Below are 24,027 nucleotides of genomic sequence, written 5' to 3' on the forward strand. Positions count from 1 at the left end.
CTGGTGCAGTCACTGTGTACATACATTACATTACTGATCCTGAGTTACATCCTGTATTATACTACAGAGCTGCACTCACTATTCTGCTGGTGCAGTCACTGTGTACATACATTACATTACTGATCCTGAGTTACATCCTGTATTATACCCCAGAGCTGCACTCACTATTCTGCTGGTGCAGTCACTGTGTACATACATTACATTACTGATCCTGAGTTACATCCTGTATTATACCCCAGAGCTGCACTCACTATTCTGCTGGTGCAGTCACTGTGTACATACATTACATTACTGATCCTGAGTTACATCCTGTATTATACCCCAGAGCTGCACTCACTATTCTGCCGGTGCAGTCACTGTGTACATACATTACATTACTGATCCTGAGTTACATCCTGTATTATACCCCAGAGCTGCACTCACTATTCTGCTGGTGCAGTCACTGTGTACATACATTACATTACTGATCCTGAGTTACCTCCTGTATTATACCCCAGAGCTGCACTCACTATTCTGCTGGTGCAGTCACTGTGTACATACATTACATTACTGATCCTGAGTTACATCCTGTATTATACTACAGAGCTGCACTCACTATTCTGCTGGTGCAGTCACTGTGTACATACATTACATTACTGATCCTGAGTTACATCCTGTATTATACCCCAGAGCTGCACTCACTATTCTGCTGGTGCAGTCACTGTGTACATACATTACATTACTGATCCTGAGTTACATCCTGTATTATACCCCAGAGCTGCACTCACTATTCTGCCGGTGCAGTCACTGTGTACATACATTACATTACTGATCCTGAGTTACATCCTGTATTATACTCCAGAGCTGCACTCACTATTCTGCTGGTGCAGTCACTGTGTACATACATTACATTACTGATCCTGAGTTACAGCCTGTATTATACTCCAGAGCTGCACTCACTATTCTGCTGGTGCAGTCACTGTGTACATACATTGCATTACTGATCCTGAGTTACATCCTGCATTATACCCCAGAGCTGCACACACTATTCTGCTGGTGCAGTCACTGTGTACATACATTACATTACTGATCCTGAGTTACATCCTGTATTATACTCCAGAGCTGCACTCACTATTCTGCTGGTGCAGTCACTGTGTACATACATTACATTACTGATCCTGAGTTACATCCTGTATTATACTCCAGAGCTGCACTCACTATTCTGCTGGTGCAGTCACTGTGTACATACATTGCATTACTGATCCTGAGTTACATCCTGCATTATACCCCAGAGCTGCACACACTATTCTGCTGGTGCAGTCACTGTGTACATACATTACATTACTGATCCTGAGTTACATCCTGTATTATACTCCAGAGCTGCACTCACTATTCTGCTGGTGCAGTCACTGTGTACATACATTACATTACTGATCCTGAGTTACATCCTGTATTATACTCCAGAGCTGCACTCACTATTCTGCTGGTGCAGTCACTGTGTACATACATTACATTACTGATCCTGAGTTACATCCTGTATTATACTCCAGAGCTGCACTCACTATTCTGCTGGTGCAGTCACTGTGTACATACATTACATTACTGATCCTGAGTTACATCCTGTATTATACTCCAGAGCTGCACTCACTATTCTGCTGGTACAGTCACTGTGTACATACATTACATTACTGATCCTGAGTTACATCCTGTATTATACTCCAGAGCTGCACTCACTATTCTGCTGGTGCAGTCACTGTGTACTTACATTACATTACTGATCCTGAGTTACATCCTGTATATACTCCAGAGCCGCACTCGCTATTCTGCTGGTGCAGTCACTGTGTACATACATTACATTACTGATCCTGAGTTACATCCTGTATTATATTCCAGAGCTGCACTCACTATTCTGCTGGTGCAGTCACGGTGTACATACATTACATTACTGATCCTGAGTTACATCCTGTATTATACTCCAGAGCTGCACTCACTATTCTGCTGGTGCAGTCACTGTGTACATACATTACACTACTGATCCTGAGTTACATCCTGTATTATACTCCAGAGCTGTACTCACTATTCTGCTGGTGCAATCACTGTGTACATACATTACATTACTGATCCTGAGTAACATCCTGTATTATACTCCAGAGCTGTACTCACTATTCTGCTGGTGCAATCACTGTGTACATACATTACATTACTGATCCTGAGTTACATCCTGTATTATACTCCAGAGCTGCACTCACTATTCTGCTGGTGCAGTCACTGTGTACTTACATTACATTACTGATCCTGAGTTACATCCTGTATATACTCCAGAGCTGCACTCACTATTCTGCTGGTGCAGTCACGGTGTACATACATTACTGATCCTGAGTTACATCCTGTATTATACTCCAGAGCTGCACTCACTATTCTGCTGGTGCAGTCACTGTGTACATACATTGCATTACTGATCCTGAGCTACATCCTGTATTATACTCCAGAGCTGCACTCACTATTCTGCTGGTGCCGTCACTGTGTACATACATTACATTACTGATCCTGAGTTACATCCTGTATTATACTCCAGAGCTGCACTCACTATTCTGCTGGTGCAGTCACTGTGTCCATACATTATATTACTGATCCGTAGTTACATCCTGTATTATACCCCAGAGCTGCACTCACTATTCTGCTGGTGCAGTCACTGTGTACATACATTACATTACTGATCCTGAGTTACATCCTGTATTATACTCCAGAGCTGCACTCACTATTCTGCTGGTGCAGTCACTGTGTACATACATTACTGATCCTGAGCTACATCCTGTATTATACTCCAGAGCTGCACTCACTATTAGCTGGTGCAGTCACTGTGTACATACATTACACTACTGATCCTGAGTTACATCCTGTATTATACTCCAGAGCTGTACTCACTATTCTGCTGGTGCAATCACTGTGTACATACATTACATTACTGATCCTGAGTTACATCCTGTATTATACTCCAGAGCTGCACTCACTATTCTGCTGGTGCAATCACTGTGTACATACATTACATTACTGATCCTGAGTTACATCCTGTATTATACTCCAGAGCTGCACTCACTATTCTGCTGGTGCAGTCACTGTGTACTTACATTACATTACTGATCCTGAGTTACATCCTGTATATACTCCAGAGCTGCACTCACTATTCTGCTGGTGCAGTCACGGTGTACATACATTACATTACTGATCCTGAGTTACATCCTGTATTATACTCCAGAGCTGCACTCACTATTCTGCTGGTGCAGTCACTGTGTACTTACATTACATTACTGATCCTGAGTTACATCCTGTATATACTCCAGAGCTGCACTCACTATTCTGCTGGTGCAGTCACGGTGTACATACATTACATTACTGATCCTGAGTTACATCCTGTATCATACTCCAGAGCTGCACTCACTATTCTGCTGGTGCAGTCACTGTGTACATACATTACATTACTGATCCTGAGTTACATCCTGTATTATACTCCAGAGCTGCACTCACTATTCTGCTGGTGCAGTCACTGTGTCCATTCATTATATTACTGATCCGTAGTTACATCCTGTATTATACTCCAGAGCTGCACTCACTATTCTGCTGGTGCAGTCACTGTGTACATACATTACATTACGGATCCTGAGTTACATCCTGTATTATACTCCAGAGCTGCACTCACTATTCTGCTGGTGCAGTCACTGTGTACATACATTACATTACTGATCCTGAGTTACATCCTGTATTATACTCCAGAGCTGCACTCACTATTCTGCTGGTGCAGTCACTGTGTACATACATTACATTACTGATCCTGAGTTACATCCTGTATTATACCCCAGAGCTGCACTCACTATTCTGCTGGTGCAGTCACTGTGTACATACATTACATTACTGATCCTGAGTTACATCATGTATTATACCCCAGAGCTGCACTCACTATTCTGCTGGTGCAGTCACTGTGCACATACATTACATTACTGATCCTGAGTTACCTCCTGTATTATACTCCAGAGCTGCACTCACTATTCTGCTGGTGCAGTCATTGTGTACATACATTACATTACTGATCCTGAGTTACATTCTGTATTATATTCCAGAGCTGCACTCACTATTCTGCCGGTGCAGTCACTGTGTACATACATTACATTACTGATCCTGTACTGATCCTGAGTTACCTCCTGTATTATACTCCAGAGCTGCACTCAGTATTCTGCTGGTGCAGTCACGGTGTACATACATTACATTACTGATCCTGAGTTACATCCTGTATTATACTCCAGAGCTGCACTCACTATTCTGCTGGTGCAGTCACTGTGTCCATTCATTATATTACTGATCCGTAGTTACATCCTGTATTATACTCCAGAGCTGCACTCACTATTCTGCTGGTGCAGTCACTGTGTACATACATTACATTACTGATCCTGAGTTACATCCTGTATTATACCCCAGAGCTGCACTCACTATTCTGCTGGTGCAGTCACTGTGTACATACATTACATTACTGATCCGGAGTTACCTCCTGTATTATACTCCAGAGCTGCACTCACTATTCTGCTGGTGCAGTCACTGTGTACATACATTACATTACTGATCCTGAGTTACATCCTGTATTATACCCCAGAGCTGCACTCACTATTCTGCTGGTGCAGTCACTGTGTACATACATTACATTACTGATCCTGAGTTACATCCTGTATTATACTCCAGAGCTGCACTCACTATTCTGCTGGTGCAGTCACTGTGTACATACATTACATTACTGATCCTGAGTTACCTCCTGTATTATACTCCAGAGCTGCACTCACTATTCTGCTGGTGCAGTCACTGTGTACATACATTACATTACTGATCCTGAGTTACCTCCTGTATTATACTCCAGAGCTGCACTCACTATTCTGCTGGTGCAGTCACTGTGTACATACATTACATTACTGATCCTGAGTTACCTCCTGTAATATACTCCAGAGCTGCACTCACTATTCTGCTGGTGCAGTCACTGTGTACATACATTACATTACTGATCCTGAGCTACATCCTGTATTATACCCCAGAGCTGCACTCACTATTCTGCTGGTGCAGTTACTGTGTACATACATTACATTACTGATCCTGAGTTACCTCCTGTATTATACCCCAGAGCTGCACTCACTATTCTGCTGGTGCAGTCACTGTGTACATACATTACATTACTGATCCTGAGTTACATCCTGTATTATACTACAGAGCTGCACTCACTATTCTGCTGGTGCAGTCACTGTGTACATACATTACATTACTGATCCTGAGTTACATCCTGTATTATACCCCAGAGCTGCACTCACTATTCTGCTGGTGCAGTCACTGTGTACATACATTACATTACTGATCCTGAGTTACATCCTGTATTATACCCCAGAGCTGCACTCACTATTCTGCTGGTGCAGTCACTGTGTACATACATTACATTACTGATCCTGAGTTACATCCTGTATTATACCCCAGAGCTGCACTCACTATTCTGCCGGTGCAGTCACTGTGTACATACATTACATTACTGATCCTGAGTTACATCCTGCATTATACTCCAGAGCTGCACTCACTATTCTGCTGGTGCAGTCACTGTGTACATACATTACATTACTGATCCTGAGTTACATCCTGTATTATACCCCAGAGCTGCACTCACTATTCTGCTGGTGCAGTCACTGTGTACATACATTACATTACTGATCCTGAGTTACCTCCTGTATTATACCCCAGAGCTGCACTCACTATTCTGCTGGTGCAGTCACTGTGTACATACATTACATTACTGATCCTGAGTTACATCCTGTATTATACTACAGAGCTGCACTCACTATTCTGCTGGTGCAGTCACTGTGTACATACATTACATTACTGATCCTGAGTTACATCCTGTATTATACCCCAGAGCTGCACTCACTATTCTGCTGGTGCAGTCACTGTGTACATACATTACATTACTGATCCTGAGTTACATCCTGTATTATACCCCAGAGCTGCACTCACTATTCTGCCGGTGCAGTCACTGTGTACATACATTACATTACTGATCCTGAGTTACATCCTGTATTATACTCCAGAGCTGCACTCACTATTCTGCTGGTGCAGTCACTGTGTACATACATTACATTACTGATCCTGAGTTACATCCTGTATTATACTCCAGAGCTGCACTCACTATTCTGCTGGTGCAGTCACTGTGTACATACATTGCATTACTGATCCTGAGTTACATCCTGCATTATACCCCAGAGCTGCACACACTATTCTGCTGGTGCAGTCACTGTGTACATACATTACATTACTGATCCTGAGTTACATCCTGTATTATACTCCAGAGCTGCACTCACTATTCTGCTGGTGCAGTCACTGTGTACATACATTACATTACTGATCCTGAGTTACATCCTGCATTATACCCCAGAGCTGCACTCACTATTCTGCTGGTGCAGTCACTGTGTACATACATTACATTACTGATCCTGAGTTACATCCTGTATTATACTCCAGAGCTGCACTCACTATTCTGCTGGTGCAGTCACTGTGTACATACATTACATTACTGATCCTGAGTTACATCCTGTATTATACTCCAGAGCTGCACTCACTATTCTGCTGGTACAGTCACTGTGTACATACATTACATTACTGATCCTGAGTTACCTCCTGTATTATCCTCCAGAGCTGCACTCACTATTCTGCTGGTGCAGTCACTGTGTACATACATTACAATACTGATCCTGAGTTATATCCTGTATTATACTCCAGAGCTGCACTCACTATTCTGCTGGTGCAATCACTGTGTACATACATTACATTACTGATCCTGAGTTACATCCTGTATTATACTCCAGAGCTGCACTCACTATTCTGCTGGTGCAATCACTGTGTACATACATTACATTACTGATCCTAAGTTACATCCTGTATTATACTCCAGAGCTGCACTCACTATTATGCTGGTGCAGTCACTGTGTACTTACATTACATTACTGATCCTGAGTTACATCCTGTATTATACTCCAGAGCTGCACTCACTATTCTGCTGGTGCAGTCACGGTGTACATACATTACATTACTGATCCTGAGTTACATCCTGTATTATACTCCAGAGCTGCACTCACTATTCTGCTGGTGCAGTCACTGTGTACATACATTACATTACTGATCCTGAGTTACATCCTGTATTATACTCCAGAGCTGCACTCACTATTCTGCTGGTGCAGTCACTGTGTACATACATTACATTACTGATCCTGAGTTACATCCTGTATTATACTCCAGAGCTGCACTCACTATTATGCTGGTGCAGTCACTGTGTACATACATTACATTATTGATCCTGAGTTACATCCTTTATTATACTCCAGAGCTGCACTCACTATTCTGCTGGTGCAGTCACTGTGTACATACATTACATTACTGATCCTGAGTTACATCATGTATTATACTCCAGAGCTGCACTCACTATTCTGCTGGTGCAGTCACTGTGTACATACATTACATTACTGATCCTGAGTTACCTCCTGTATTATACTCCAGAGCTGCACTCACTATTCTGCTGGTGCAGTCACTGTGTACATACATTACATTACTGATCCTGAGCTACATCCTGTATTATACCCCAGAGCTGCACTCACTATTCTGCTGGTGCAGTCACTGTACATACATTACGTTACTGATCCTGAGTTACATCCTGTATTATACTCCAGAGCAGCACTCACTATTCTGCTGGTGCAGTCACTGTGTACATACATTACATTACTGATCCTGAGTTACATCCTGTATTATACTCCAGAGCTGCACTCACTATTCTGCTGGTGCAGTCACTGTGTACATACATTACATTACTGATCCGGAGTTACATCCTGTATTATACTCCAGAGCTGCACTCACTATTCTGCTGGTGCAGTCACTGTGTACATACATTACATTACTGATCCTGAGTTACATCCTGTATTATACTCCAGAGCTGCACTCACTATTCTGCTGGTGCAGTCACTGTGTACATACATTGCATTACTGATCCTGAGTTACATCCTGTATTATACTCCAGAGCTGCACTCACTATTCTGCTGGTGCAGTCACTGTGTACATACATTACATTACTGATCCTGAGTTACCTCCTGTATTATACTCCAGAGCTGCACTCACTATTCTGCTGGTGCAGTCACTGTGTACATACATTACATTACTGATCCTGAGTTACCTCCTGTATTATACTCCAGAGCTGCACTCACTATTCTGCTGGTGCAGTCACTGTGTACATACATTACATTACTGATCCTGAGCTACATCCTGTATTATACCCCAGAGCTGCACTCACTATTCTGCTGGTGCAGTCACTGTGTACATACATTACATTACTGATCCTGAGTTACCTCCTGTATTATACCCCAGAGCTGCACTCACTATTCTGCTGGTGCAGTCACTGTGTACATACATTACATTACTGATCCTGAGTTACCTCCTGTATTATACCCCAGAGCTGCACTCACTATTCTGCTGGTGCAGTCACTGTGTACATACATTACATTACTGATCCTGAGTTACATCCTGTATTATACTCCAGAGCTGCACTCAATATTCTGCTGGTGCAGTCACTGTGTACATACATTACATTACTGATCCTGAGTTACATCCTGTATTATACCCCAGAGCTGCACTCACTATTCTGCTGGTGCAGTCACTGTGTACATACATTACATTACTGATCCTGAGTTACCTCCTGTATTATACCCCAGAGCTGCACTCACTATTCTGCTGGTGCAGTCACTGTGTACATACATTACATTACTGATCCTGAGTTACATCCTGTATTATACTACAGAGCTGCACTCACTATTCTGCTGGTGCAGTCACTGTGTACATACATTACATTACTGATCCTGAGTTACATCCTGTATTATACCCCAGAGCTGCACTCACTATTCTGCTGGTGCAGTCACTGTGTACATACATTACATTACTGATCCTGAGTTACATCCTGTATTATACTCCAGAGCTGCACTCACTATTCTGCTGGTGCAGTCACTGTGTACATACATTACATTACTGATCCTGAGTTACATCCTGTATTATACCCCAGAGCTGCACTCACTATTCTGCTGGTGCAGTCACTGTGTACATACATTACATTACTGATCCTGAGTTACCTCCTGTATTATACTTCAGAGCTGCACTCACTATTCTGCTGGTGCAGTCACTGTGTACATACATTACATTACTGATCCTGAGTTACATCCTGTATTATACCCCAGAGCTGCACTCACTATTCTGCTGGTGCAGTCACTGTGTACATACATTACATTACTGATCCTGAGTTACATCCTGTATTATACTCCAGAGCTGCACTCACTATTCTGCTGGTGCAGTCACTGTGTACATACATTACATTACTGATCCTGAGTTACCTCCTGTATTATACTCCAGAGCTGCACTCACTATTCTGCTGGTGCAGTCACTGTGTACATACATTACATTACTGATCCTGAGTTACCTCCTGTATTATACTCCAGAGCTGCACTCACTATTCTGCTGGTGCAGTCACTGTGTACATACATTACATTACTGATCCTGAGTTACCTCCTGTAATATACTCCAGAGCTGCACTCACTATTCTGCTGGTGCAGTCACTGTGTACATACATTACATTACTGATCCTGAGTTACATCCTGTATTATACCCCAGAGCTGCACTCACTATTCTGCTGGTGCAGTCACTGTGTACATACATTACATTACTGATCCTGAGTTACCTCCTGTATTATACCCCAGAGCTGCACTCACTATTCTGCTGGTGCAGTCACTGTACATACATTACGTTACTGATCCTGAGTTACATCCTGTATTATACTCCAGAGCAGCACTCACTATTCTGCTGGTGCAGTCACTGTGTACATACATTACATTACTGATCCTGAGTTACATCCTGTATTATACTCCAGAGCTGCACTCACTATTCTGCTGGTGCAGTCACTGTGTACATACATTACATTACTGATCCGGAGTTACATCCTGTATTATACTCCAGAGCTGCACTCACTATTCTGCTGGTGCAGTCACTGTGTACATACATTACATTACTGATCCTGAGTTACATCCTGTATTATACTCCAGAGCTGCACTCACTATTCTGCTGGTGCAGTCACTGTGTACATACATTGCATTACTGATCCTGAGTTACATCCTGTATTATACTCCAGAGCTGCACTCACTATTCTGCTGGTGCAGTCACTGTGTACATACATTACATTACTGATCCTGAGTTACCTCCTGTATTATACTCCAGAGCTGCACTCACTATTCTGCTGGTGCAGTCACTGTGTACATACATTACATTACTGATCCTGAGTTACCTCCTGTATTATACTCCAGAGCTGCACTCACTATTCTGCTGGTGCAGTCACTGTGTACATACATTACATTACTGATCCTGAGCTACATCCTGTATTATACCCCAGAGCTGCACTCACTATTCTGCTGGTGCAGTCACTGTGTACATACATTACATTACTGATCCTGAGTTACCTCCTGTATTATACCCCAGAGCTGCACTCACTATTCTGCTGGTGCAGTCACTGTGTACATACATTACATTACTGATCCTGAGTTACCTCCTGTATTATACCCCAGAGCTGCACTCACTATTCTGCTGGTGCAGTCACTGTGTACATACATTACATTACTGATCCTGAGTTACCTCCTGTATTATACCCCAGAGCTGCACTCACTATTCTGCTGGTGCAGTCACTGTGTACATACATTACATTACTGATCCTGAGTTACATCCTGTATTATACTCCAGAGCTGCACTCAATATTCTGCTGGTGCAGTCACTGTGTACATACATTACATTACTGATCCTGAGTTACATCCTGTATTATACCCCAGAGCTGCACTCACTATTCTGCTGGTGCAGTCACTGTGTACATACATTACATTACTGATCCTGAGTTACCTCCTGTATTATACCCCAGAGCTGCACTCACTATTCTGCTGGTGCAGTCACTGTGTACATACATTACATTACTGATCCTGAGTTACATCCTGTATTATACTACAGAGCTGCACTCACTATTCTGCTGGTGCAGTCACTGTGTACATACATTACATTACTGATCCTGAGTTACATCCTGTATTATACCCCAGAGCTGCACTCACTATTCTGCTGGTGCAGTCACTGTGTACATACATTACATTACTGATCCTGAGTTACATCCTGTATTATACTCCAGAGCTGCACTCACTATTCTGCTGGTGCAGTCACTGTGTACATACATTACATTACTGATCCTGAGTTACATCCTGTATTATACCCCAGAGCTGCACTCACTATTCTGCTGGTGCAGTCACTGTGTACATACATTACATTACTGATCCTGAGTTACCTCCTGTATTATACTTCAGAGCTGCACTCACTATTCTGCTGGTGCAGTCACTGTGTACATACATTACATTACTGATCCTGAGTTACATCCTGTATTATACCCCAGAGCTGCACTCACTATTCTGCTGGTGCAGTCACTGTGTACATACATTACATTACTGATCCTGAGTTACATCCTGTATTATACTCCAGAGCTGCACTCACTATTCTGCTGGTGCAGTCACTGTGTACATACATTACATTACTGATCCTGAGTTACCTCCTGTATTATACTCCAGAGCTGCACTCACTATTCTGCTGGTGCAGTCACTGTGTACATACATTACATTACTGATCCTGAGTTACCTCCTGTATTATACTCCAGAGCTGCACTCACTATTCTGCTGGTGCAGTCACTGTGTACATACATTACATTACTGATCCTGAGTTACCTCCTGTAATATACTCCAGAGCTGCACTCACTATTCTGCTGGTGCAGTCACTGTGTACATACATTACATTACTGATCCTGAGTTACATCCTGTATTATACCCCAGAGCTGCACTCACTATTCTGCTGGTGCAGTCACTGTGTACATACATTACATTACTGATCCTGAGTTACCTCCTGTATTATACCCCAGAGCTGCACTCACTATTCTGCTGGTGCAGTCACTGTACATACATTACGTTACTGATCCTGAGTTACATCCTGTATTATACTCCAGAGCAGCACTCACTATTCTGCTGGTGCAGTCACTGTGTACATACATTACATTACTGATCCTGAGTTACATCCTGTATTATACTCCAGAGCTGCACTCACTATTCTGCTGGTGCAGTCACTGTGTACATACATTACATTACTGATCCGGAGTTACATCCTGTATTATACTCCAGAGCTGCACTCACTATTCTGCTGGTGCAGTCACTGTGTACATACATTACATTACTGATCCTGAGTTACATCCTGTATTATACTCCAGAGCTGCACTCACTATTCTGCTGGTGCAGTCACTGTGTACATACATTGCATTACTGATCCTGAGTTACATCCTGTATTATACTCCAGAGCTGCACTCACTATTCTGCTGGTGCAGTCACTGTGTACATACATTACATTACTGATCCTGAGTTACCTCCTGTATTATACTCCAGAGCTGCACTCACTATTCTGCTGGTGCAGTCACTGTGTACATACATTACATTACTGATCCTGAGTTACCTCCTGTATTATACTCCAGAGCTGCACTCACTATTCTGCTGGTGCAGTCACTGTGTACATACATTACATTACTGATCCTGAGCTACATCCTGTATTATACCCCAGAGCTGCACTCACTATTCTGCTGGTGCAGTCACTGTGTACATACATTACATTACTGATCCTGAGTTACCTCCTGTATTATACCCCAGAGCTGCACTCACTATTCTGCTGGTGCAGTCACTGTGTACATACATTACATTACTGATCCTGAGTTACCTCCTGTATTATACCCCAGAGCTGCACTCACTATTCTGCTGGTGCAGTCACTGTGTACATACATTACATTACTGATCCTGAGTTACATCCTGTATTATACTCCAGAGCTGCACTCAATATTCTGCTGGTGCAGTCACTGTGTACATACATTACATTACTGATCCTGAGTTACATCCTGTATTATACCCCAGAGCTGCACTCACTATTCTGCTGGTGCAGTCACTGTGTACATACATTACATTACTGATCCTGAGTTACCTCCTGTATTATACCCCAGAGCTGCACTCACTATGTACATACATTACATTACTGATCCTGAGTTACATCCTGTATTATACTACAGAGCTGCACTCACTATTCTGCTGGTGCAGTCACTGTGTACATACATTACATTACTGATCCTGAGTTACATCCTGTATTATACCCCAGAGCTGCACTCACTATTCTGCTGGTGCAGTCACTGTGTACATACATTACATTACTGATCCTGAGTTACATCCTGTATTATACTCCAGAGCTGCACTCACTATTCTGCTGGTGCAGTCACTGTGTACATACATTACATTACTGATCCTGAGTTACATCCTGTATTATACCCCAGAGCTGCACTCACTATTCTGCTGGTGCAGTCACTGTGTACATACATTACATTACTGATCCTGAGTTACCTCCTGTATTATACTTCAGAGCTGCACTCACTATTCTGCTGGTGCAGTCACTGTGTACATACATTACATTACTGATCCTGAGTTACATCCTGTATTATACCCCAGAGCTGCACTCACTATTCTGCTGGTGCAGTCACTGTGTACATACATTACATTACTGATCCTGAGTTACATCCTGTATTATACTCCAGAGCTGCACTCACTATTCTGCTGGTGCAGTCACTGTGTACATACATTACATTACTGATCCTGAGTTACCTCCTGTATTATACTCCAGAGCTGCACTCACTATTCTGCTGGTGCAGTCACTGTGTACATACATTACATTACTGATCCTGAGTTACCTCCTGTATTATACTCCAGAGCTGCACTCACTATTCTGCTGGTGCAGTCACTGTGTACATACATTACATTACTGATCCTGAGTTACCTCCTGTAATATACTCCAGAGCTGCACTCACTATTCTGCTGGTGCAGTCACTGTGTACATACATTACATTACTGATCCTGAGTTACATCCTGTATTATACCCCAGAGCTGCACTCACTATTCTGCTGGTGCAGTCACTGTGTACATACATTACATTACTGATCCTGAGTTACCTCCTGTATTATACCCCAGAGCTGCACTCACTATTCTGCTGGTGCAGTCACTGTGTACATACATTACATTACTGATCCTGAGTTACATCCTGTATTATACTACAGAGCTGCACTCACTATTCTGCTGGTGCAGTCACTGTGTACATACATTACATTACTGATCCTGAGTTACCTCCTGTATTATACCCCAGAGCTGCACTCACTATTCTGCTGGTGCAGTCACTGTGTACATACATTACATTACTGATCCTGAGTTACCTCCTGTATTATACTCCAGAGCTGCACTCACTATTCTGCTGGTGCAGTCACGGTGTACATACATTACATTACTGATCCTGAGTTACATCCTGTATTATACTCCAGAGCTGCACTCACTATTCTGCTGGTGCAGTCACTGTGTCCATTCATTATATTACTGATCCGTAGTTACATCTTGTATTATACTCCAGAGCTGCACTCACTATTCTGCTGGTGCAGTCACTGTGTACATACATTACATTACTGATCCTGAGTTACATCCTGTATTATACCCCAGAGCTGCACTCACTATTCTGCCGGTGCAGTCACTGTGTACATACATTACATTACTGATCCTGAGTTACATCCTGTATTATACTCCAGAGCTGCACTCACTATTCTGCTGGTGCAGTCACTGTGTACATACATTACATTACTGATCCTGAGTTACATCCTTTATTATACCCCAGAGCTGCACTCACTATTCTGCTGGTGCAGTCACTGTGTACATACATTACATTACTGATCCTGAGTTACCTCCTGTATTATACCCCAGAGCTGCACTCACTATTCTGCTGGTGCAGTCACTGTGTACATACATTACATTACTGATCCTGAGTTACATCCTGTATTATACTACAGAGCTGCACTCACTATTCTGCTGGTGCAGTCACTGTGTACATACATTACATTACTGATCCTGAGTTACATCCTGTATTATACCCCAGAGCTGCACTCACTATTCTGCCGGTGCAGTCACTGTGTACATACATTACATTACTGATCCTGAGTTACATCCTGTATTATACTCCAGAGCTGCACTCACTATTCTGCTGGTGCAGTCACTGTGTACATACATTACATTACTGATCCTGAGTTACATCCTGTATTATACTCCAGAGCTGCACTCACTATTCTGCTGGTGCAGTCACTGTGTACATACATTGCATTACTGATCCTGAGTTACATCCTGCATTATACCCCAGAGCTGCACACACTATTCTGCTGGTGCAGTCACTGTGTACATACATTACATTACTGATCCTGAGTTACATCCTGTATTATACTCCAGAGTTGCACTCACTATTCTGCTGGTGCAGTCACTGTGTACATACATTACATTACTGATCCGGAGTTACATCCTGTATTATGCTCCAGAGCTGCACTCACTATTCTGCTGGTGCAGTCACTGTGTACATACATTGCATTACTGATCCTGAGTTACATCCTGCATTATACCCCAGAGCTGCACTCACTATTCTGCTGGTGCAGTCACTGTGTACATACATTACATTACTGATCCTGAGTTACATCCTGTATTATACTCTAGAGCTGCACTCACTATTCTGCTGGTACAGTCACTGTGTACATACATTACATTACTGATCCTGAGTTACATCCTGTATTATACTCCAGAGCTGCACTCACTATTCTGCTGGTGCAGTCACTGTGTACTTACATTACATTACTGATCCTGAGTTACATCCTGTATATACTCCAGAGCTGCACTCACTATTCTGCTGGTGCAGTCACTGTGTACATACATTACATTACTGATCCTGAGTTACATCCTGTATTATACTCCAGAGCTGCACTCACTATTCTGCTGGTGCAGTCACGGTGTACATACATTACATTACTGATCCTGAGTTACATCCTGTATTATACTCCAGAGCTGCACTCACTATTCTGCTGGTGCAGTCACTGTGTACATCCATTGCATTACTAATCCTCAGTTACCTCCTGTATTATACCCCAGAGCTGCACTCACTATTCTGCTGGTGCAGTCACTGTGTACATACATTACATTACTGATCCTGAGCTACATCCTGTATTATACTCCAGAGCTGCACTCACTATTCTGCTGGTGCAGTCACTGTGTACATACATTACACTACTGATCCTGAGTTACATCCTGTATTATACTCCAGAGCTGTACTCACTATTCTGCTGGTGCAATCACTGTGTACATACATTACATTACTGATCCTGAGTTACATCCTGTATTATACTCCAGAGCTGCACTCACTATTCTGCTGGTGCAGTCACTGTGTACTTACATTACATTACTGATCCTGAGTTACATCCTGTATATACTCCAGAGCTGCACTCACTATTCTGCTGGTGCAGTCACGGTGTACATACATTACTGATCCTGAGTTACATCCTGTATTATACTCCAGAGCTGCACTCACTATTCTGCTGGTGCAGTCACTGTGTACATACATTGCATTACTGATCCTGAGCTACATCCTGTATTATACTCCAGAGCTGCACTCACTATTCTGCTGGTGCAGTCACTGTGTACATACATTACATTACTGATCCTGAGTTACATCCTGTATTATACTCCAGAGCTGCACTCACTATTCTGCTGGTGCAGTCACTGTGTCCATACATTATATTACTGATCCGTAGTTACATCCTGTATTATACCCCAGAGCTGCACTCACTATTCTGCTGGTGCAGTCACTGTGTACATACATTACATTACTGATCCTGAGTTACATCCTGTATTATACTCCAGAGCTGCACTCACTATTCTGCTGGTGCAGTCACTGTGTACATACATTACTGATCCTGAGCTACATCCTGTATTATACTCCAGAGCTGCACTCACTATTCTGCTGGTGCAGTCACTGTGTACATACATTACACTACTGATCCTGAGTTACATCCTGTATTATACTCCAGAGCTGCACTCACTATTCAGCTGGTGCAATCACTGTGTACATACATTACATTACTGATCCTGAGTTACATCCTGTATTATACTCCAGAGCTGCACTCACTATTCTGCTGGTGCAGTCACGGTGTACATACATTACATTACTGATCCTGAGTTACATCCTGTATTATACTCCAGAGCTGCACTCACTATTCTGCTGGTGCAGTCACTGTGTACTTACATTACATTACTGATCCTGAGTTACATCCTGTATATACTCCAGAGCTGCACTCACTATTCTGCTGGTGCAGTCACGGTGTACATACATTACATTACTGATCCTGAGTTACATCCTGTATCATACTCCAGAGCTGCACTCACTATTCTGCTGGTGCAGTCACTGTGTACATACATTACATTACTGATCCTGAGTTACATCCTGTATTATACTCCAGAGCTGCACTCACTATTCTGCTGGTGCAGTCACTGTGTCCATTCATTATATTACTGATCCGTAGTTACATCCTGTATTATACTCCAGAGCTGCACTCACTATTCTGCTGGTGCAGTCACTGTGTACATACATTACATTACGGATCCTGAGTTACATCCTGTATTATACTCCAGAGCTGCACTCACTATTCTGCTGGTGCAGTCACTGTGTACATACATTACATTACTGATCCTGAGTTACAGCCTGTATTATACTCCAGAGCTGCACTCACTATTCTGCTGGTGCAGTCACTGTGTACATACATTACATTACTGATCCTGAGTTACATCCTGTATTATACCCCAGAGCTGCACTCACTATTCTGCTGGTGCAGTCACTGTGTACATACATTACATTACTGATCCTGAGTTACATCATGTATTATACCCCAGAGCTGCACTCACTATTCTGCTGGTGCAGTCACTGTGCACATACATTACATTACTGATCCTGAGTTACCTCCTGTATTATACTCCAGAGCTGCACTCACTATTCTGCTGGTGCAGTCATTGTGTACATACATTACATTACTGATCCTGAGTTACATTCTGTATTATATTCCAGAGCTGCACTCACTATTCTGCCGGTGCAGTCACTGTGTACATACATTACATTACTGATCCTGTGTTACCTCCTGTATTATACTCCCAGAGCTGCACTCACTATTCTGCTGGTGCAGTCACGGTGTACATACATTACATTACTGATCCTGAGTTACATCCTGTATTATACTCCAGAGCTGCACTCACTATTCTGCTGGTGCAGTCACTGTGTCCATTCATTATATTACTGATCCGTAGTTACATCCTGTATTATACTCCAGAGCTGCACTCACTATTCTGCTGGTGCAGTCACTGTGTACATACATTACATTGCTGATCCTGAGTTACATCCTGTATTATACTCCAGAGCTGCACTCACTATTCTGCTGGTGCAGTCACTGTGTCCATACATTATATTACTGATCCGTAGTTACATCCTGTATTATACTCCAGAGCTGCACTCACTATTCTGCTGGTGCAGTCACTGTGTACATACATTACATTACGGATCCTGAGTTACATCCTGTATTATACTCCAGAGCTGCACTCACTATTCTGCTGGTGCAGTCACTGTGTATATACATTACATTACTGATCCTGAGTTACCTCCTGTATTATCCTCCAGAGCTGCACTCACTATTCTGCTGGTGCAGTCACTGTGTACATACATTACAATACTGATCCTGAGTTATATCCTGTATTATACTCCAGAGCTGCACTCACTATTCTGCTGGTGCAATCACTGTGTACATACATTACATTACTGATCCTGAGTTACATCCTGTATTATACTCCAGAGCTGCACTCACTATTCTGCTGGTGCAGTCACGGTGTACATACATTACATTACTGATCCTGAGTTACATCCTGTATTATACTCCAGAGCTGCACTCACTATTCTGCTGGTGCAGTCACTGTGTACATACATTGCATTACTGATCCTGAGCTACATCCTGTATTATACTCCAGAGCTGTACTCACTATTCTGCTGGTGCAGTCACTGTGTACATACATTACATTACTGATCCTGAGTTACATCCTGTATTATACTCCAGAGCTGCACTCACTATTCTGCTGGTGCAGTCACTGTGTCCATACATTATATTACTGATCCGTAGTTACATCCTGTATTATACTCCAGAGCTGCACTCACTATTCTGCTGGTGCAGTCACTGTGTACATACATTACATTACTGATCCTGAGTTACCTCCTGTATTATACTCCAGAGCTGCGCTCACTATTCTGCTGGTGCAGTCACTGTGTACATACATTACATTACTGATCCTGAGTTACATCCTGTATTATACTCCAGAGCTGCACTCACTATTCTGCTGGTGCAGTCACTGTGTACATACATTACATTACTGATCCTGAGTTACATCCTGTATTATACCCCAGAGCTGCACTCACTATTCTGCTGGTGCAGTCACTGTGTACATACATTACATTACTGATCCTGAGTTACATCCTGTATTATACTCCAGAGCTGCACTCACTAATCTGCTGGTGCAGTCACTGTGTACATACATTACATTACTGATCCTGAGTTACATCATGTATTATACCCCAGAGCTGCACTCACTATTCTGCTGGTGCAGTCACTGTGCACATACATTACATTACTGATCCTGAGTTACCTCCTGTATTATACTCCAGAGCTGCACTCACTATTCTGCTGGTGCAGTCATTGTGTACATACATTACATTACTGATCCTGAGTTACATTCTGTATTATATTCCAGAGCTGCACTCACTATTCTTCTGGTGCAGTCACTGTGTACATACATTACATTACTGATCCTGAGTTACATCCTGTATTATACTCCAGAGCTGCACTCACTATTCTGCTGGTGCAGTCACTGTGTCCATTCATTATATTACTGATCCGTAGTTACATCTTGTATTATACTCCAGAGCTGCACTCACTATTCTGCTGGTGCAGTCACTGTGTACATACATTACATTACTGATCCTGAGTTACATCCTGTATTATACTCCAGAGCTGCACTCACTATTCTGCTGGTGCAGTCACTGTGTCCATACATTACATTACGGATCCTGAGTTACATCCTGTATTATACTCCAGAGCTGCACTCACTATTCTGCTGGTGCAGTCACTGTGTACATACATTACATTACGGATCCTGAGTTACATCCTGTATTATACTCCAGAGCTGCACTCACTATTCTGCTGGTGCAGTCACTGTGTACATACATTACATTACTGATCCTGAGTTACCTCCTGTATTATCCTCCAGAGCTGTACTCACTATTCTGCTGGTGCAGTCACTGTGTACATACATTACAATACTGATCCTGAGTTATATCCTGTATTATACTCCAGAGCTGCACTCACTATTCTGCTGGTGCAATCACTGTGTACATACATTACATTACTGATCCTGAGTTACATCCTGTATTATACTCCAGAGCTGCACTCACTATTCTGCTGGTGCAATCACTGTGTACATACATTACATTACTGATCCTGAGTTACATCCTGTATTATACTCCAGAGCTGCACTCACTATTATGCTGGTGCAGTCACTGTGTACTTACATTACATTACTGATCCTGAGTTACATCCTGTATATACTCCAGAGCTGCACTCACTATTCTGCTGGTGCAGTCACGGTGTACATACATTACATTACTGATCCTGAGTTACATCCTGTATTATACTCCAGAGCTGCACTCACTATTCTGCTGGTGCAGTCACTGTGTACATACATTGCATTACTGATCCTGAGCTACATCCTGTATTATACTCCAGAGCTGCACTCACTATTCTGCTGGTGCAGTCACTGTGTACATACATTACATTACTGATCCTGAGTTACATCCTGTATTATACTCCAGAGCTGCACTCACTATTCTGCTGGTGCAGTCACTGTGTACATACATTACATTACTGATCCTGAGTTACCTCCTGTATTATACTCCAGAGCTGCGCTCACTATTCTGCTGGTGCAGTCACTGTGTACATACATTACATTACTGATCCGTAGTTACATCCTGTATTATACTCCAGAGCTGCACTCACTATTCTGCTGGTGCAGTCACTGTGTACATACATTACATTACTGATCCTGAGTTACCTCCTGTATTATACTCCAGAGCTGCGCTCACTATTCTGCTGGTGCAGTCACTGTGTACATACATTACATTACTGATCCTGAGTTACATCCTGTATTATACCCCAGAGCTGCACTCACTATTCTGCTGGTGCAGTCACTGTGTACATACATTACATTACTGATCCTGAGTTACATCATGTATTATACCCCAGAGCTGCACTCACTATTCTGCTGGTGCAGTCACTGTGCACATACATTACATTACTGATCCTGAGTTACCTCCTGTATTATCCTCCAGAGCTGCACTCACTATTCTGCTGGTGCAGTCACTGTGTACATACATTACATTACTGATCCTGAGTTACATTCTGCATTATACTCCAGAGCTGCACTCACTATTCTGCTGGTGCAGTCACTGTGTACATACATTACATTACTGATCCTGAGTTACATCCTGTATTATACTCCAGAGCTGCACTCACTATTCTGCTGGTGCAGTCACTGTGCACATACATTACATTACTGATCCTGAGTTACATCCTGTATTATACTCCAGAGCTGCACTCACTATTCTGCTGGTGCAGTCATTGTGTACATACATTACATTACTGATCCTGAGTTACATTCTGTATTATATTCCAGAGCTGCACTCACTATTCTGCCGGTGCAGTCACTGTGTACATACATTACATTACTGATCCTGTACTGATCCTGAGTTACCTCCTGTATTATACTCCAGAGCTGCACTCACTATTCTGCTGGTGCAGTCACTGTGTACATACATTACATTACTGATCCTGAGTTACATCCTGTATTATACTCCAGAGCTGCACTCACTATTCTGCTGGTGCAGTCACTGTGTACATACATTACATTACTGATCCTGAGTTACATCCTGTATTATACTCCAGAGCTGCACTCACTATTCTGCTGGTGCAGTCACTGTGTACATACATTACATTACTGATCCTGAGTTACATCCTGTATTATACTCCAGAGCTGCACTCACTATTCTGCTGGTGCAGTCACTGTGCACATACATTACATTACTGATCCTGAGTTACCTCCTGTATTATACTCCAGAGCTGCACTCACTATTCTGCTGGTGCAGTCACTGTGTACATACATTACATTACTGATCCTGAGTTACATCCTGCATTATACTCCAGAGCTGCACTCACCATTCTGCTGGTGCAGTCACTGTGTACATACATTACATTACTGATCCTGAGTTACATCCTGTATTATACTCCAGAGCTGCACTCACTATTCTGCTGGTGCAGTCATTGTGTACATACATTACATTACTGATCCTGAGTTACATCCTGTATTATACTCCAGAGCTGCACTCACTATTCTGCTGGTGCAGTCACTGTGTACATACATTACATTACTGATCCTGAGTTACATCCTGTATTATATTCCAGAGCTGCACTCACTATTCTGCTGGTGCAGTCACTGTGTACATACATTACATTACTGATCCTGAGTTACATCCTGTATTATACTCCAGAGCTGCACTCACTATTCTGCTCGTGCAGTCATTGTGTACATACATTACATTACTGATCCTGAGTTACATCCTGTATTATACTCCAGAGCTGCACTCACTATTCTGCTGGTGCAGTCACTGTGTACATACATTACATTACTGATCCTGAGTTACATCCTGTATTATACTCCAGAGCTGCACTCACTATTCTGCTGGTGCAGTCACTGTGTACATACATGACATTACTGATACTGAGTTACCTCCTGTATTATACTCCAGAGCTGCACTCACTATTCTGCTGGTGCAGTCACTGTGTACATACATTACATTACTGATCCTGAGTTACATCCTGTATTATACTCCAGAGCTGCACTCACTATTATGCTGGTGCAGTCACTGTGTACATACATTACATTACTGATCCTGAGTTACATCCTGTATTATATTCCAGAGCTGCACTCACTATTCTGCTGGTGCAGTCACTGTGTACATACATTACATTGCTGATCCTGAGTTACATCCTGTATTATACTCCAGAGCTGCACTCACTATTCTACTGGTGCAGTCACTGTGTACATACATTACATTACTGATCCTGAGTTATATCCTGTATTTAACTCCAGAGCTGCACTCACTATTCTGCTGGTGCAGTCACTGTGTACATACATTACATTACTGATCCTGAGTTATATCCTGTATTTAACTCCAGAGCTGCACTCACTATTCTGCTGGTGCAGTCACTGTGTACATACATTACATTGCTGATCCTGAGTTACATCCTGTATTATACTCCAGAGCTGCACTCACTATTCTGCTGGTGCAGTCACTGTGTACATACATTACATTACTGATCCTGAGTTACATCCTGTATTATACTCCAGAGCTGCACTCACTATTCTGCTGGTGCAGTCACTGTGTACATACATTACATTACTGATCCTGAGTTATATCCTGTATTTAACTCCAGAGCTGCACTCACTATTCTGCTGGTGCAGTCACTGTACATACATTACATTACTGATCCTGAGTTACATCCTGTATTATACTCCAGAGCTGCACTCACTATTCTACTGGTGCAGTCACTGTGTACATACATTACATTACTGATCCTGAGTTACATCCTGTATTATATTCCAGAGCTGCACTCACTATTCTGCTGGTGCAGTCACTGTGTACATACATTACATTACTGATCCTGAGTTACATCCTGTATTATATTCCAGAGCTGCACTCACTATTCTGCTGGTGCAGTCACTGTGTACATACATTACATTACTGATCCTGAGTTACATCCTGTATTATACTCCAGAGCTGCAGTCACTATTCTGCTGGAGCAGACACTGTGTACATACATTACATTACTGATCCTGAGTTACATCCTGTATTATACTCCAG

At 42.5% G+C, this 24,027-nt stretch overlaps 1 protein-coding gene across 2 annotated transcripts in view; it reads left to right on the forward strand.

Annotated features, from left to right (window-relative positions):
* LOC141167121 (acetylcholine receptor subunit epsilon-like) overlaps positions 1-24,027 on the forward strand; it is a 109,462-nt gene that overhangs the window by 84,985 nt on the left and 450 nt on the right. The window lies entirely within an intron of this gene.

The sequence above is a fragment of the Phyllobates terribilis genome, unplaced genomic scaffold, assembly GCF_046119375.1.
Source record: "Phyllobates terribilis strain yellow unplaced genomic scaffold, ASM4611937v1 Scaffold_11__3_contigs__length_659146591, whole genome shotgun sequence".
NCBI classification, from domain to species: domain Eukaryota; kingdom Metazoa; phylum Chordata; class Amphibia; order Anura; family Dendrobatidae; genus Phyllobates; species Phyllobates terribilis.